The sequence below is a fragment of the Uranotaenia lowii genome, chromosome 2, assembly GCF_029784155.1.
Source record: "Uranotaenia lowii strain MFRU-FL chromosome 2, ASM2978415v1, whole genome shotgun sequence".
NCBI classification, from domain to species: domain Eukaryota; kingdom Metazoa; phylum Arthropoda; class Insecta; order Diptera; family Culicidae; genus Uranotaenia; species Uranotaenia lowii.
The window spans coordinates 231,240,291-231,254,698 of record NC_073692.1 but is presented as its reverse complement, the minus strand read 5'-3'; the positions used below and the strand labels follow the sequence as shown (position 1 = coordinate 231,254,698).

General features: G+C 37.0%; 1 protein-coding gene across 1 annotated transcript in view; it reads right to left on the bottom strand.

The window, feature by feature from the left end:
- The window catches only part of LOC129744988 (dual oxidase), a 209,971-nt gene extending 196,226 nt beyond the window's left edge, over positions 1-13,745 (bottom strand). Inside the window, exon 1 of the mRNA XM_055737811.1 lies at positions 13,672-13,745. The gene's annotated coding sequence lies outside the window, so the exon portion shown is untranslated. The remainder of the gene's footprint in view (positions 1-13,671) is intronic.
- Positions 13,746-14,408: the final 663 nt, after the last annotated feature.

Genomic DNA, 14,408 nt, shown 5'->3' with positions numbered 1-14,408 from the left:
AATTAAAATTTGTTTTTGCCGACAAATTTACACAAAAATTAATGATTTAGCGGGGCATTTGCAGCTGTAGCAAAAAAACGAAAATTTTCGTTACAAATAAGACAATAACGTCAGAGCTATACAAATATGAGTGTCTCCAAAAACGAATTTCGCCGTTCATTCGATCTCACAACCATCTCGTAATGTTATAGCCAGATTTGGCAAGCTGTCTTTACAGCAAAGTCGTTCAAGAATGGTATGCAAAGAAAGGGGTCCAGTAAGCCGTGTTGCAGGAAAAAATCGAGACTTTTTTCGAAACCGTGACGAATAACTTTATCCGCATTTTTACTTAAAAGTATGGAAAAACGCTACATTTGTAAAAAAAAAAATCCTGAATTCAATATTTAAAAAACTGAAATACAGGTTATTTTTTTGTTCCAATCCTACGTGAGGCAAGATTTAGAGGGAAACATTTTGAGAAATCATAGAGATTCAAAATAAATCACATTATCTAACAGGCCAAGCCTAAGTTTAAATGATAACTACCATTGCTGTTATGAATATAAACTATGCTACCAATTTTCACAAAATCATTGGAAAACCCAGAAAACAGGTAAAGGGTCCAAAAATAGGACCATGGTGTTCCTACTGAGCATTTCAACATTTTCTGTGAGCTTTAGGTAAAAAACGAGAGAACAGAAATTAAGGTTTTTATTTGAATCGTTAAAATCCATCATATTTTTTCATAGTATTTTTTTTATTTAAAATTAAATATTTTATTTTAGATTATTTGAGCAAAACATTTCACTGTCACTTAAGATCTAAGTCCAATAAAGGGTACTAGTCTAGTTTCAAAATAAGAACAGTGGATTCAGGAAAAATATTCAGTTAGGCTTCCGCTTTTCCAAATCCGAATTGCCGGGCCTAACGCTTAACCCCTGCCATCAGATTTTGTACAGCCACCTTGTCCACCTTCTTCGCCGCAGAAAGCCAGTTTGCCTTGAACTGCTACTCGTCCTTAGCAGTTTTTTTGGTCTTCTTTAGGTTCCGCTTGACAATAGCCCAGTATTTCTCAATTGGGGGGAGCTCTGGCGTGTTGGGAGGGTTCTTATCCTTGGGAACCACCTGCACGTTGTTGGCGACGTACAACTCCATGGCCTTTTTACCGTAATGGCAAGATGCCAAATCCGGCCCAAACAGTACGGAACAACCGTGTTTCTTCAGGAAAGGCAGCAGACGTTTATTCAAACACTCTTTCACGTAAATTTCTTGGTTGACAGTCCCTGAAGCTATGAAAATGCTGCTTTTCAAGCCACAGGTACAGATGGCTTGCCAAACCATATATGAGGCCCTTAGAGCCAAAGGGGTATAAGTGCATGAAAGCTGATTTCGAGAAAAAAAGCACTTGAACTTCGTTGTGTTCCAGTAAATTCCATAGTTATTTTTTATGAATTTTTTTCATGTGAATGATTTTCTTAAAGAAAAACAAAGCATTTTACAACATTTTCCCAAAAAAACAACGTTTATTTGACGTTTATTGAGGCGATACATATTTTTTTTAAATTTGGCACTTATACCCCTTTGGCTCCAAACACATGCACTTATACCCCTTTGCCACCAAATAAGTTCACTTATACCCCTTTGCCACCAACAAATTTTCACATCCGGGTTTTTTTTATCTTGTTTTTATGGGTAAGAAACCATCAATATTCATTGCTACAAGAGTCAATTAGTTTTTGTATAAATATATTTTTTGTTGTTTTGATGAGAAATATACTCTGGTACAGTAGATTAAGCGATTTCATGGCTGAATATCGATCTGGTCTTGGCAACTTCTAGTAAATCACTCCAAACAACGTTTTTTCATCAGGATTAATTTATAATAATTCGTGAAAGGTATTTTCCACTAAATTCCAATCACCACATGTTTTGTACGCCTTTGCCTAATCAATTGGGTATTGGAATGGGACTTGCGGTCACTCTGAGTTGGTTTTTCACAGTAAATTAACGATAGGCGCTTCAATTTTAATCCAATTATCTCGCTCAAATACATTTTTTTGTACTTTATAAGCCTTTAATCCGTGACACACTCCATATATCCAGAAAAAAGGAATTTCTGATCCGCTAATTTGTTATTTAAATAAAAATATAATTAAATCTATTAATTTTATTTCCTACTACAATTATCACTTAATGCAATCAGATGAATCACAGTTGATGGTAAATTTTGAAACATCATCAGCTATTCAAAAGAAAAGTGAATTACATTTATTTTAAAATTTTTTGGTCCCAATGGAAAAATATTACTTTCTTGAAATCAAGTTAGGTTTGGTGGCAAAGGGGTATAAGTACATCAGTTTAATTGACTTTGGAGGCAAAGGGGTATAAGTGCAGCACTTATACCCCTTTGGCTCCAAACAAAAAGGAAATTTCAGTTAGCAGGATTTTTTCAACGAGATCTAAACATAACAAAATAGTGAAATAAAATTATGATTAAAATAGCATATGATGATTGACAGTCAAGGATTCATTCTAGATGGTTATCTCGATTTTTTCCATTTTGTCACTTATACCCCTTTGGCGCCAAGGGCCTCATATTTCTTCGCGAACTTTGACAGTTTCATGTGCTTGAAAATACCTGCTACCTTTCTCCTTCCTTTTGCCGTATAAAATTCCTGTCCCGGAAGCTGCTTGTAGTCGGCTTTGATGTAGGTTTCGTCGTCCATTACCACGCAGTCAAACTTCGTCAATATCGTCGTGTACAGCCTCCGGGATTGCGCTTTGGCCGTCGCATTTTGTTTATCATCGCGATTTGGAGTCACTACCTAAGTCGATAGTTCGGCTCATTTTTTGGCTCGATGCACGGTTGTAGACGATACACCCAGCTTATTTGCGGCATCTCGGAGAGAGAGGTTAGGGTTTCGCTTGAAACTACCGGCAACTCTCTTTGTCGTCTCAGCGGCTTCCGGTTTCCGATTTCCCCCCGATCCAGACTTCCTGGCTGTCGAAAAACGTTTCCCAAATACTTTAATTACATTTGTAACGGTTGATTTGGTAACTTTTAGCGATTTTGCCAGCTTTGCGTGCGATAAGCTCGAATTTTTGCGATGCGCGAGCAAAATTTTGATACGCTGCTCTTCTTCTTTGGGCGGTATTTTGACAACTGAAGAGTGAATTCCAAAATCAAAATAGGAGCATCATTCTACACACACACACACACCTTCAAAATGAGGTTTTTTAAATGCAAAATTGAAAGAAATACGTCAAGTTGATATTGGCCAAATTTTGACCGTATCACCCTTTAGTCAGGAAAATAATTGATTTCCCCAGTTCTTTTTAATATTGCAAAAACGTGCGTTTTTCACCCTACTAAAAGGGATAAGTTGCAACAAACTTTGTTTTTAATGAAAAATCAAATGTGAACGTTTGAAAATTTATAGTTTTTGATTTATTAGTAATGTCATAAAGCAGAAAGCACCCTACGCAGTAATTTTTGGTTTTGATCGAATTAAATTTTACATTTTAGTCTGGTACGTCTCGGTGGTCGAGTGGTTAGCGTGGTAAGACGGTAATCATTGGTCCACTGATGACATGGGTTCGATTCCCATCTCCACGTCAATTATTCAGTCTGTAAAGCCTAAATCGGCTAAGACGGTGTATGTCTTTAAAAAAAAAATTATATGGAAAAATCATAAGGATGTTGCATAAGGTGTAAAAAATACTACAAAAAATTCGATCTCAAATCATAAAAATTAATGTTTGGATGGATGAAATTTTTAATTTTACAATCGCGCGTTGCCAAACAATCATATTCCAGGAAATGGAATCGAGACTTAAGAGGTGAAACTTTGATTTGAATTTTGATGCATTTTAGCCCAGACTGGTAACTGAATTATAAAAATATTTATTTAAAAGAAAATTGGTGATTGCACAAGAACATTGTAGGTATAGGATAATAAAAGCAACATAATGCTTGTAAGTGATATCATTAAGCTAATCCGTCATACTGGGGAGAATTTTTTACGACATCGAAAAATGTTAAAATTTGTACACTTATTGCTCTATTTTTTTAATATTCCATGCGAGTCAAAAATTTAAAAAAAAACTATCTCACAAAGTGAAAAACTATGTCATCCTCATTTTGTTATCATCAAATGATAATAAAGGTTGTGTTATACAAATGTTGCGTCTAACCCAGCTGTTGCATGTTAACCCGTTTGACAGTATGTAAAAAAGCTGCAAGCGGAAGGAATAACCTTTAGTAAAGGTCTGTTTCGTCTAATTTGCTCAAATTTCGTTGAAAAATGTCCTGATTTATCCCGGATGAATACATTTTATTTGGAAAATCATACTAAAATTTTAAAATTGAATAATTATAGTTTTTAACTTTTGCGTCTTAAAACAAATATTTATGAGCGAGTTTTTTTTTTTTTTTTCAAAACAAACACGAACGAATTTTTGAAAGCCTTTAATGCGATTCTAAATCAGCTAATATTTTTCTATTAAAAAATGTTTCAAATGTTTTCTTCATGATTTTCAGTGAATAATCTCTGGGCGTTAATCCACTTTGTCCGGATATTGCCCGGAATTTGAATTGAGGTTTTGGTACATTTTACGATCAAACTGAGAAAAATACAGCCGAACCTGGGTAAGCGAGAACTGGATAAGCTCTATAAGTGAGAGAAATCCCAGCCCAGTCCTATGAATTTTATGGAATAAAAGCTCTATAAGTGAGAATGTGAAACCTCGATTTTGTTTCTTGGCTAGTTCCATAAAAAAACTGGTTAAACAAACTGGTGTACCTTTTCGTTGTTTCAATGGAATTTTATCAGATACACAATAAATTTAGCACTTAAGAAAAAACAATTGATTCCTTTGACTCTCGCTTATCCAAATTCGACCGTATTTCATCTTGTATAGAGAAAAATGGGGATACTTCATCCCTTTTTCTTGTTTTCATCATATCTTTTTTGAAAAAAAAAATGTAGATAGCCGTCTTTTGTTTTTTTTCTGACAGTGTGTAATTTCACGTTCATATTCTGTAAAAATTAGATCAATACATGACCTCGTAGATGAGCTATAAGCTTTTTGGTGGGATTAAAAAAAATTGATATATAGAAAATTAAAGAAGATTTGATCCTTTAATCAGAGAGCGTTAAGCTTCGGGAAAAATCATGCAAAATCTAAAGTTAAAAAATCCATTGAGTTTATAGCCATATAAGATTTCATATTACAGATTATTAGTGTCAGACAAAAGGAATTCTGAAAGTATGTCTACTACCCTTTTTTCATCGCATACTTAAAGGCGCAATTTTCTAATTTTAAGATAAAAGCACTTTTTTGAGTCCTTTTTATCAGGAAATTATTGGATAAATATTAGATATTGGATAAATATAAATAATTTTATGCTTAGAAATGATCAACATTCAATCAGAAGAAAAATATATATTTTTGGACTCGAGGGATCAAGTGAACCCATAACATAGATTTTGAAAAACTTTTTCTATAAATTGAGAGTTTACTATTGCTTTGAAAATATGGAATTAAGAAGTTCAAATTATACTCTAACAATTGACAAATTGAAATAGATAATTTTATTATAAGTTTTTCGTGTGGGGAACGTTTTAAAAGATCCTCAATTCACATGTTGTTTCTTTTTTAAACAAAGTGGCATAGCTCAAAAAATAAACTTTTTACGATAACAGGTTTGTTGTTTTGTTCTATCTGGTAATTTTATATTGGAAATTTGATCTGTGTAAGACATATCAGTTTCGAGGTATAGCTTTGGAATCAAGTATCCTCATTCTCCCCCATGCCCATGCGAAGGACCCGCTCATTGGGGGGGGGGGGGTGTCTTTCGGCAAGTCATCAATAAATTATTTAAAATGATTTTCCTCATTCTGAACAGAACATTTGCTTAAAAATAAATACTCAGCAGTCAAGTTTTCAAATTTATCCTCAATATTTAAGAAAACACAGAAAACGAATGCTGTTTAAAATTTTGCATAAAACCGAAATTTAAAGCTGCGGACATAAGAATCATAGAAATACAATACAATAAACAACCAGATTTGAAAAGAAACTAAATCCGAATTCCGAAATTAATTTCAAACCAGGTATGAAATTTATCATGATTTGAAATTATTCAGCAAAATGATAATAATTGTTGTTTAACTTGAAGGCTTGAATGAAACATTCTCCTGTATTATTATGATCTTTAAAAATATTTATTTACGATTTGAGTTGTGATATCATGATTATGGATAAAAAAATCCTTTTTGAGCTTGAGAAAATTTATTCAAAAAACATACCTGATAATTAAATTCAATTTAACACAAAGAATAACATCAATATTATTGCAAGAGTTCTAGTGATCAAAATCAGAGATAAAATCATTTTTTTTAATTCAAATTCTCCCAGTTATCAGGCCAAAAAAGTTAATTTTTGAAGTACAAACTAATAACTTCATATATTTATAAAACAACATGTTCAATTCATCATTGAAAGCTTCTACTGCCAAAGTACAGGTTGGAAAATGGGTGATTTCTAAAATGATCAATAAGAAACTGAAGAAAGATGAAATAATGATTTTCGAAATACTTTGTAGCCGTCCATTGAAATATTGGGTCCTAAAAAAAAACAAAAAGTAGAACTTTGTTTTTCTTTTTTTTTTTCTTCAGAACACATATATTCAGAATTGAAAAAACAGAGATAAATTTAATCAATTTATTTTTAAAAAATTGACTAAAAATTTAAGTAAATTTATGTGAAAATTAAAAAAGCAGGCTCATGATAGGTTTTTTGAAAACCTTAGATACGATTAAAAATGTGCTGTTTTTGTTGAGATGAAATGTTTATTTAAGTTTTTTTTCTTGATTTTGTTTGAATAATTCCTTAGTTTTGACGAAATTCACCCGGATATTGAGTGGATTCTGGTCGACAAGCTTGAAATCAAATGCCCGGATTGTGACAGGTTTTAAGACATTTTATGTTTCATCACTAGATTTCGGATATAATTAAAACGCGTATTACTTAGTTTAAAGCTGACCGGGAAGCTGATCAGACTGATCAAGGCGACGATGGATGGAACGCAGTGCTGTGTGCGGATTTCGGGTGAATTGTCGAGTTCATTCGAATCGCGCAGGGGGCTTCGACAAGGTGATGGTCTATCCTGCATGATGTTCAACGTGGCGCTAGAAGGTGTTATTCGACGAGCGGTGGGCGAAATGCGGGGCACGATTTTCAACAGATCCAGTCAACTTATCTGCTTTGCCGATGACATTGATATAGTCGGCAGATCATCTGCGACGGTGGAGGAGATCTACCGCAAATTGAAACGCGAAGCAGGAAGGATTGGGTTGATGATTAATACGTCCAAGACGAAGTACATGCTGGCCTGCGGATCCGAGACCGACCGAACCCGCTTGTCCAGTAATAACAAGGTCATGATCGACGGCGACGAGCTGGAGATAGTCGAAGACTTTGTCTATCTCGGCTCACTGGTGACCGCAGACACTGACACCAGCCGTGAGATCCGGAGGCGAATTATCAGCGGAAGTCGTGCCTACTATGGACTCCACAAGCAACTGCGGTCGAGAAGACTTAGCCCTCGCACGAAGTGTAACCTATATATGACGCTCATTAGATCGGTTGTTCTCTACGGGCACGAGACATGGATATTGCTCGAGGAGGACCTGCGTACACTCGGAGTATTCGAGCGACGAGTGTTAAAAACCATCTTTGGCGGCGTACAGGAGAACGGAGTGTGGAGGCGAAGGATGAACCACGAGCTCGCGCGCCTCTACGGCGAACCCAGTATCCAGAAGGTGGTGAAGGCTGACCGGATACGCTGGGCGGGACATGTTGCGAGAATGCCGGACGACTGTCCTGCAAAACAGGTGTTCGCTACGAATCCGGTAGGAACAAGACGAGCGGGGGCGCAACGAGCGAGGTGGTTAGACCAAGTGGAGCGTGATCTGGCGAACGTGGGGTGCCCGAGAAATTGGAGAACGGTTGCTATGAACCGAGTGAATTTTAGGAATTATGTTCGTCAAGTTATGTCGTGAGACGGAATACTATGTAAATAAATAATAAATAATTAGTTTAAAGCCAGAACTAAAAGAGGCTAGCTCTTCCAAGTTTATTTATGCTTTTCCAGAGCTATTGTTTCCATTCGGTTGTTTGTTTAGTTCGGCTGAGCGTTAGCACGAGCGTACACGCTTAAATAAAATTAGCTTATCTTGGACATAACAAGACAAAAGTAGTATAATATATATAATAAACAGTATAAATGGATTAAAGTTAACAAGTAGAACACTGCTATAACGTTTTTCCCCAAGACCATAATTACTTGCGATCTTGGGGAAACTGGATAATTGATTTGAATCCTTTCTTTTATTTTTTTAAGTTTTAAAATTTTGTCAAAAAAAATTTATTCAAAGATTTTAACTTATTTAAAAAAAACCAAAGCTGATAGACAAAATCCTTATTACATCTTTGGATTCAGGGCACCCAAAAAAATCAAAACCTTAAGAGTTGATTATTTGCACCTCGGAAAAAGTGTGAATTTTGAGGCCTTGAGCGATTTATCTAAACAATTTTGAATATGGAGTTTGGGATTAAGAAGAATGAAAAAGACAAAACACAATTGAGGCTGGAATTGGTTTCTTTAGGAATATTTCATACCGACATGAAATTTGGAATGACATTTACCCTATGTTTTGCAATCAAAGTGATGAGTTATAAAGTCATCGATACGAGGTTTTGTTTTTATTTTCCTAAATCTGTTGACTATCGTGAGTTTTTAACACCTGTCACAATCAACTGAGTCGATTTTGGTCATTTTTGAATTTCTCAAACCCTGGAGTTTTATAAGCTTCGTTTTGGTCCAAAACTCATTCATGATTTTTTGCAGAATTTTTAAGTTACATTTACGATCAATTAAACGCTGCCGTCACGCGACTACCCATTGATGTTCTGGATCTGGACGTTTTTGCTATTAGTGAGGAAATGGTCTCAGAGGCTACATTAATTTGAAGTATTCCGCTTCATTCGGACAAGATGGAATACCAGCGTGCATATTGAAAAAATGTCGTCATTCACTGATAAAACCTCTTACCCACATGTTTAATCAGTCCCTAGTACAACAGAAATTCCCTTCCAGCTGGAAAAAATCGCATATGTGTCCAGTCCACAAAAAAGATGACAAACAAGATGTTCTTAACTACAGAGGTGTCACATCGCTAGCTGCATGCTCAAAGGTAATGGAGAGAATCGTCAACGATGTTATGTTCTCAGTTTGTCGGAACTGGATCTCTGAGGATCAGCATGGATTTTTCCCTAAACGATCGGAAACTTCAAACCTAACAGTTTTTACATCCTTCTGTATATCGAAAATGGATGGCGGCAAACAAATCGATGCTATTTACACAGATATTTCAGCTGCATTCGATTCAGTGAACCATGAAATCCTCCTTAAAAAAGTTACCTAACGAATCGCCGATTGGCTGTTAAAATTGGTTCTGCTGAATCCTTTGGTTTTATTCCAAACTCTGGCGTACCACAAGGCAGCAATCTGGGTCCATTATTGTTTACGCTGTTCTGCAATGACTTAAATTTGCTATTCATTGGATGTGGTGTTCTTCAGTATGCGGATGACCTAAAAATATACTTAGTTATAAACAGTCTAGCTGATTTTTACGTGTTACAACGCTTCCTGGACATAGTAGTGAGCTGGTGTGCCTATAATTTATTGGTTTTGAGCGTTTCGAAGTGCTGTATTATCACATTTGAGCGCAGGAAACATTCGTTCTTGTAGAATTACAATATACTGGGTGAGTAGTTGCATCGTGTGGAGGAGGTAAGGATCTTGGTGTCTTATTGGACAGTCGTATGACTTTTAAACGTCATTACTCTGTGATACTTGAGAAGGCAAACCGCATGTTGGGATTCATCATACGTTTGAGTGAAGAATTCATCGATCCGATCTGCCTGGGAGCCCTGTTTGGCTGCCTGGTTCGATCAATACTGGAATTGGCGAACCTGGTATGGTGGCCTTTCAAAGCTGCTTGGATTACGCGTTTTGAGGCAATTCAACGACGATTTGTGCGTTATGCTCTTCGTGCGCTACCCTGGGAGAATCCTTTAAACCTGCCACCTTACGCTCATCGTTGTGCTCTGCTAGGTCTTCAGACGCTATCGAATCGCCATTCCATCGGCCAATCTCTATTCGTGACTAAGATTTTACTAAACGAAATCGATTGCGCATGGCTGCTTTCCCGATGTAACATCTATGCACCAGAACGAACTCTTCGCAATCGAAATTGGCTCTTTCTGGAATCAAGAAGCACGCGCTATGGCAGTAACGACCCTCTTCTATCCGCAATAACATGCTTTTTACGTCATTTTACACACTTTGACTTTAATGTATCCATTTCAATTTTTAGACGTCGGATTGAATCTCATTTGAGTGTACAATTACGAAACTAAGAATGCCTACCATGTTTTGTACAAATAGTATTAAGTAGCTCATTAAGGGGGGGGGGAGGTAGGGTCTAACGGGTATATAAAAACACCATTTTCACGATTTTTTTCTAGAGCTATCGTTCAAACAAATGTATTCAAATTTTTTGCATTATACAAAGCATTGTTAAAAGAACATTTAGTAATTTTTTCGTAGAAAAATGTTGAAAAATGAGCCGGTGACGAAGCACTTTCGAGGATGCCTTTTAGAAAACAGGATTTGCGGTGGACACTGTATCTCAGCACAGAATCATCTGAAGTCAAAAAATCAGAGCAAAATATTTTTAAAAGATGTTTTTCTGGACCCCAACGTTTTTATTTAACTTTAAAAAAAATTTATGAAATTTTTGTGGCTGATTGAAGTAAAAACTACGATTTTTCACGAAAAAATCCGCCATTTTTTATCTGCAAAATCTCCCCAAAGTAAAACAAACAAAAAAGAACAACGTTGGGGTCTGGTATTTTATATGTAGAAAATATGTTCCAAATTTGAAAAGAATCGGATAAGTAGTTTTCAAATGACAATGTCCACGGACTTTAAAAATGTGCTTTCGAGAAAAACGCGTTTGAAGTTTCTGCTCTTGCTTTCTTGCAGTATTAGATAGGAGAAGATAAAGGCCTATAATTTCTACAGTTTTGCTTCAATTGATTTGAAAATTTGACACAACATTCTTGAAATGTTTTACAATAAGAAAATAAAAAAAATTAAAAATCGATTTTTTAAAGTGTTAGAAGTATTGTTCAGCGAAAAATTTCCTTTAGAGAATTTATGAATTGGCACAAAAACCATAAGCAGGGTCGGTTCCACAGAAGAAACAACAATGATTTTTCAGTACAAAATATTCCATTCTCCCATACAAACCCAAAAGTTCAAATTTACTCATGTAAACGTTACTTAAAAATTCTGCAAAAAATCAAGGATAAGTTTTGGGCCCAGGGTTTGAGAATTTCAAAAATGACCCCAAATCGACTCAGTCAACTGTCACATGGCTACCAACTTGTGATGCTTAGAATTAGTAATCAATGAATGAATTTTGAAGTTCAAATGGTGAACTTGTTTAGATACACTTCTTAGTAAAAGCCCATTCCAAACACGAGTTAAGGTTTTTATGTGTCAAGATTTGAATTTCAATACAAAAGTCTAACTGAATTGCAAATCGAAATCTACAATTGATTAGATTAGTGAACGTCATATAGAGTCGTTAAATGAAATATTTTAGGCCTAGAGATTGATCTAAGACTACATTCCACCGGAGGCAAGCCGATTTTTTGACATGTTTGTTAACACTTATTTTCAAACACTTTGTGGGATCAAGTGATTTACCGGTAAATTAATTTTTTGTACTGAAAATTTGAATTGGAAAAATATTCATGGAGGATGGGCCCTTCCTTCCCTTACTTTCGCACGGCCTTGAATCTCCCCTAACGTTTATTACGGCCGACGCGCAGTATGAATAATCAAAAAAATAATATCTGTTCTAAAGTCTGACAAAAGCCAAATTTTAAATGTGTACCGGCCTTATTGCTTTTGGTAATTTATTGATTTTCATTTTTGTAAATTAGATGTTTTCAAACGAAACTTATGCTTAGTTAAAACAAATGCACAAAAAATATTGTTACTCTGTCCAATCAATTCCAATAAGTCATTAATAACAACACATATATACTTTACAGCTTTCATTATCTTACCACAAAGTGCGAAAAAAATCCGCCCCCTTTTCGAAACGCTATCGGAAGGTGCTTTGTCATATTTAAGCTGAGGCGATTTTAATTGGGCCATGTTTTCAAGTTTTCCAAGGAAATAAAACTAAGGATGACTGATGTATTAATTGCTTCACAAACACTTACCAACATTGAACTTCCAATGGAATAAACACGATTGGCGACGCTTTGTGTCGCGTACATCAACGCCACCAACGGCGGATGGGAGGCTCTTCTTCGTCTAATTTACGGGTCAGAGGAGAGCCCCAAAGAAACGAAACATCGCGCGGCATCAGAAATATGAAGATGCTGCTGCTGCCGTTTGCTTCTAAGGCTGGAAATTGCAATGGCACGGTGCATTACAACAGTACAGCAGCGTTTCGTTTCGTTTCGTTTTTTCCTCAATTCAAGTTTACTAACGCCTCTGAAGTTGGGGTTGTTGGGGGGAAGTTCTCGATGATCGTGGCCTCCAAAAAGACGCTACCCGTTGTTGATGCGCTACTGTGTTTGAAAGCCACCCCCCATTTGCTTGGACTCGAGGCGGCCTAACGTAGAGGAACCTAGCTCCGAGGTGCTGCTAACTAAGGTGATGGTTCTTGATTAATTTGATTATTGCACAAATATGTGTACTGGTGCTATGGCTGGCTTTTACAATTCATTTAATTATGTTCGTTTATTTTTTGTTGTTTTTCCATCATCGGTTGATATTGTGGGTTAATGAGCCGCCCAGGTGACCGTCTTGTGTCTTGTGTGTGGAATTTACCCCCTATTCGACACCCTCTCAGGCGATGGGAGTGGAGTGAGGAGGAAGGCTGAAAGAGGCCGACTTCAAGTTTTACGTGTCACTGCCATCCATTCGAGTGCTTCTTTCGGTAGGTACTCATTGCGACCAATTATGAAATTGTCGATTGGCTGCCTGCACACCTTTATTGTACTTGGTGTCTTTTGCAAAACTGTTTCCTTTTACACTTTGATGAACACCGAGATATTTCAAAACTATGAACCGGAGCTATCCTTGCGATTTTTTTTTATTACAATTAGCAACAATTAAACCCCGTCACTTGAACGAGTTTGGAACGTTCAGCTCTTTGAGATTCAAGACATTCGGGGTAGTACCGATAAAAAACCAGAAATATTCGTAGTGAAATCCTCAGTTACTCTCACTCACGATCGGCTACCTTGCTGCGTTACTTGCGATTTCTTCTCCAACTCAAACGTATTATGGATACCGTTCACCGAAAAGTAAAATTAAATTGCGACCAAAACGCAATCCCCCAAAGATCTTCGCAACTCACGTAGCAGCACTTGAACTACCACGTCTTCTTCTTTTTCTTCTCCTTCTGCTCAAGTCGCCGATCGAAAACCGTAGGACAAAACGAGACAGCAATCAATGCGCCACCTCACACACTTTCCCCTTAGCGCGCAACCGTCTAGAAAACAACCCCACGGAGACAAAAAAAAAATACCCACGATTTAGCACACCAAACGCCTCGAACCGCGCACAAGATCTCCAAAAAACTTCGACCGAACTCTCAAACACCTGGACCAAGACTGTCGCGAAGCGTGAGCCAAGTCTCCATCCAAAGCGAGGGGCTCACCTGTCTACCAAGTACACATTACTGGTGCAGAACCCATCGAAGCGCACCGCAATTCATGAGAAAACCGCTTCTCTCCCACATCAACTCTCAACAACAGCAACCGCGATCGATTAGCATCCGGTTCGATCGAAACCGAGAAAACGACGGCGACGGCGACGACATGAAAAACAGCTGAGCCGCGTCGTGATGCCGATCGTCGTGAGAGACCCACAACACGACACAACGCCAAACCTCTCGTGCGCAAGGAGCGTGGGTTGCAGTTGAAGAAGAAACACGGGCTGATGGGAGTTTTCAACCTGTTGCTGTTGCTGCTGCCTTAGAGAGATCCGGCTTAGGCGGCGTGCGATCGATGGGATGGAGAAACCGCAAATTCGCGGATCAGAGTTAACACTTATACTTACCAACCAAAACGACGAAGTACTAGGCCGAATCTACCAATATCTAACCGTTGCGTTAGGAGTCTGGGGGAAGTCGGGGTGAAATATATATTTCGTTCACCCAAGTAAGTTTTAAACTACTCACCGTTTTTAAGAAAAACTGAAATTTTTTACGAAAAATCTCAGAAGAGTTTTTATTATGCTCTAATACAGTGACATCAAATTTTTCCGT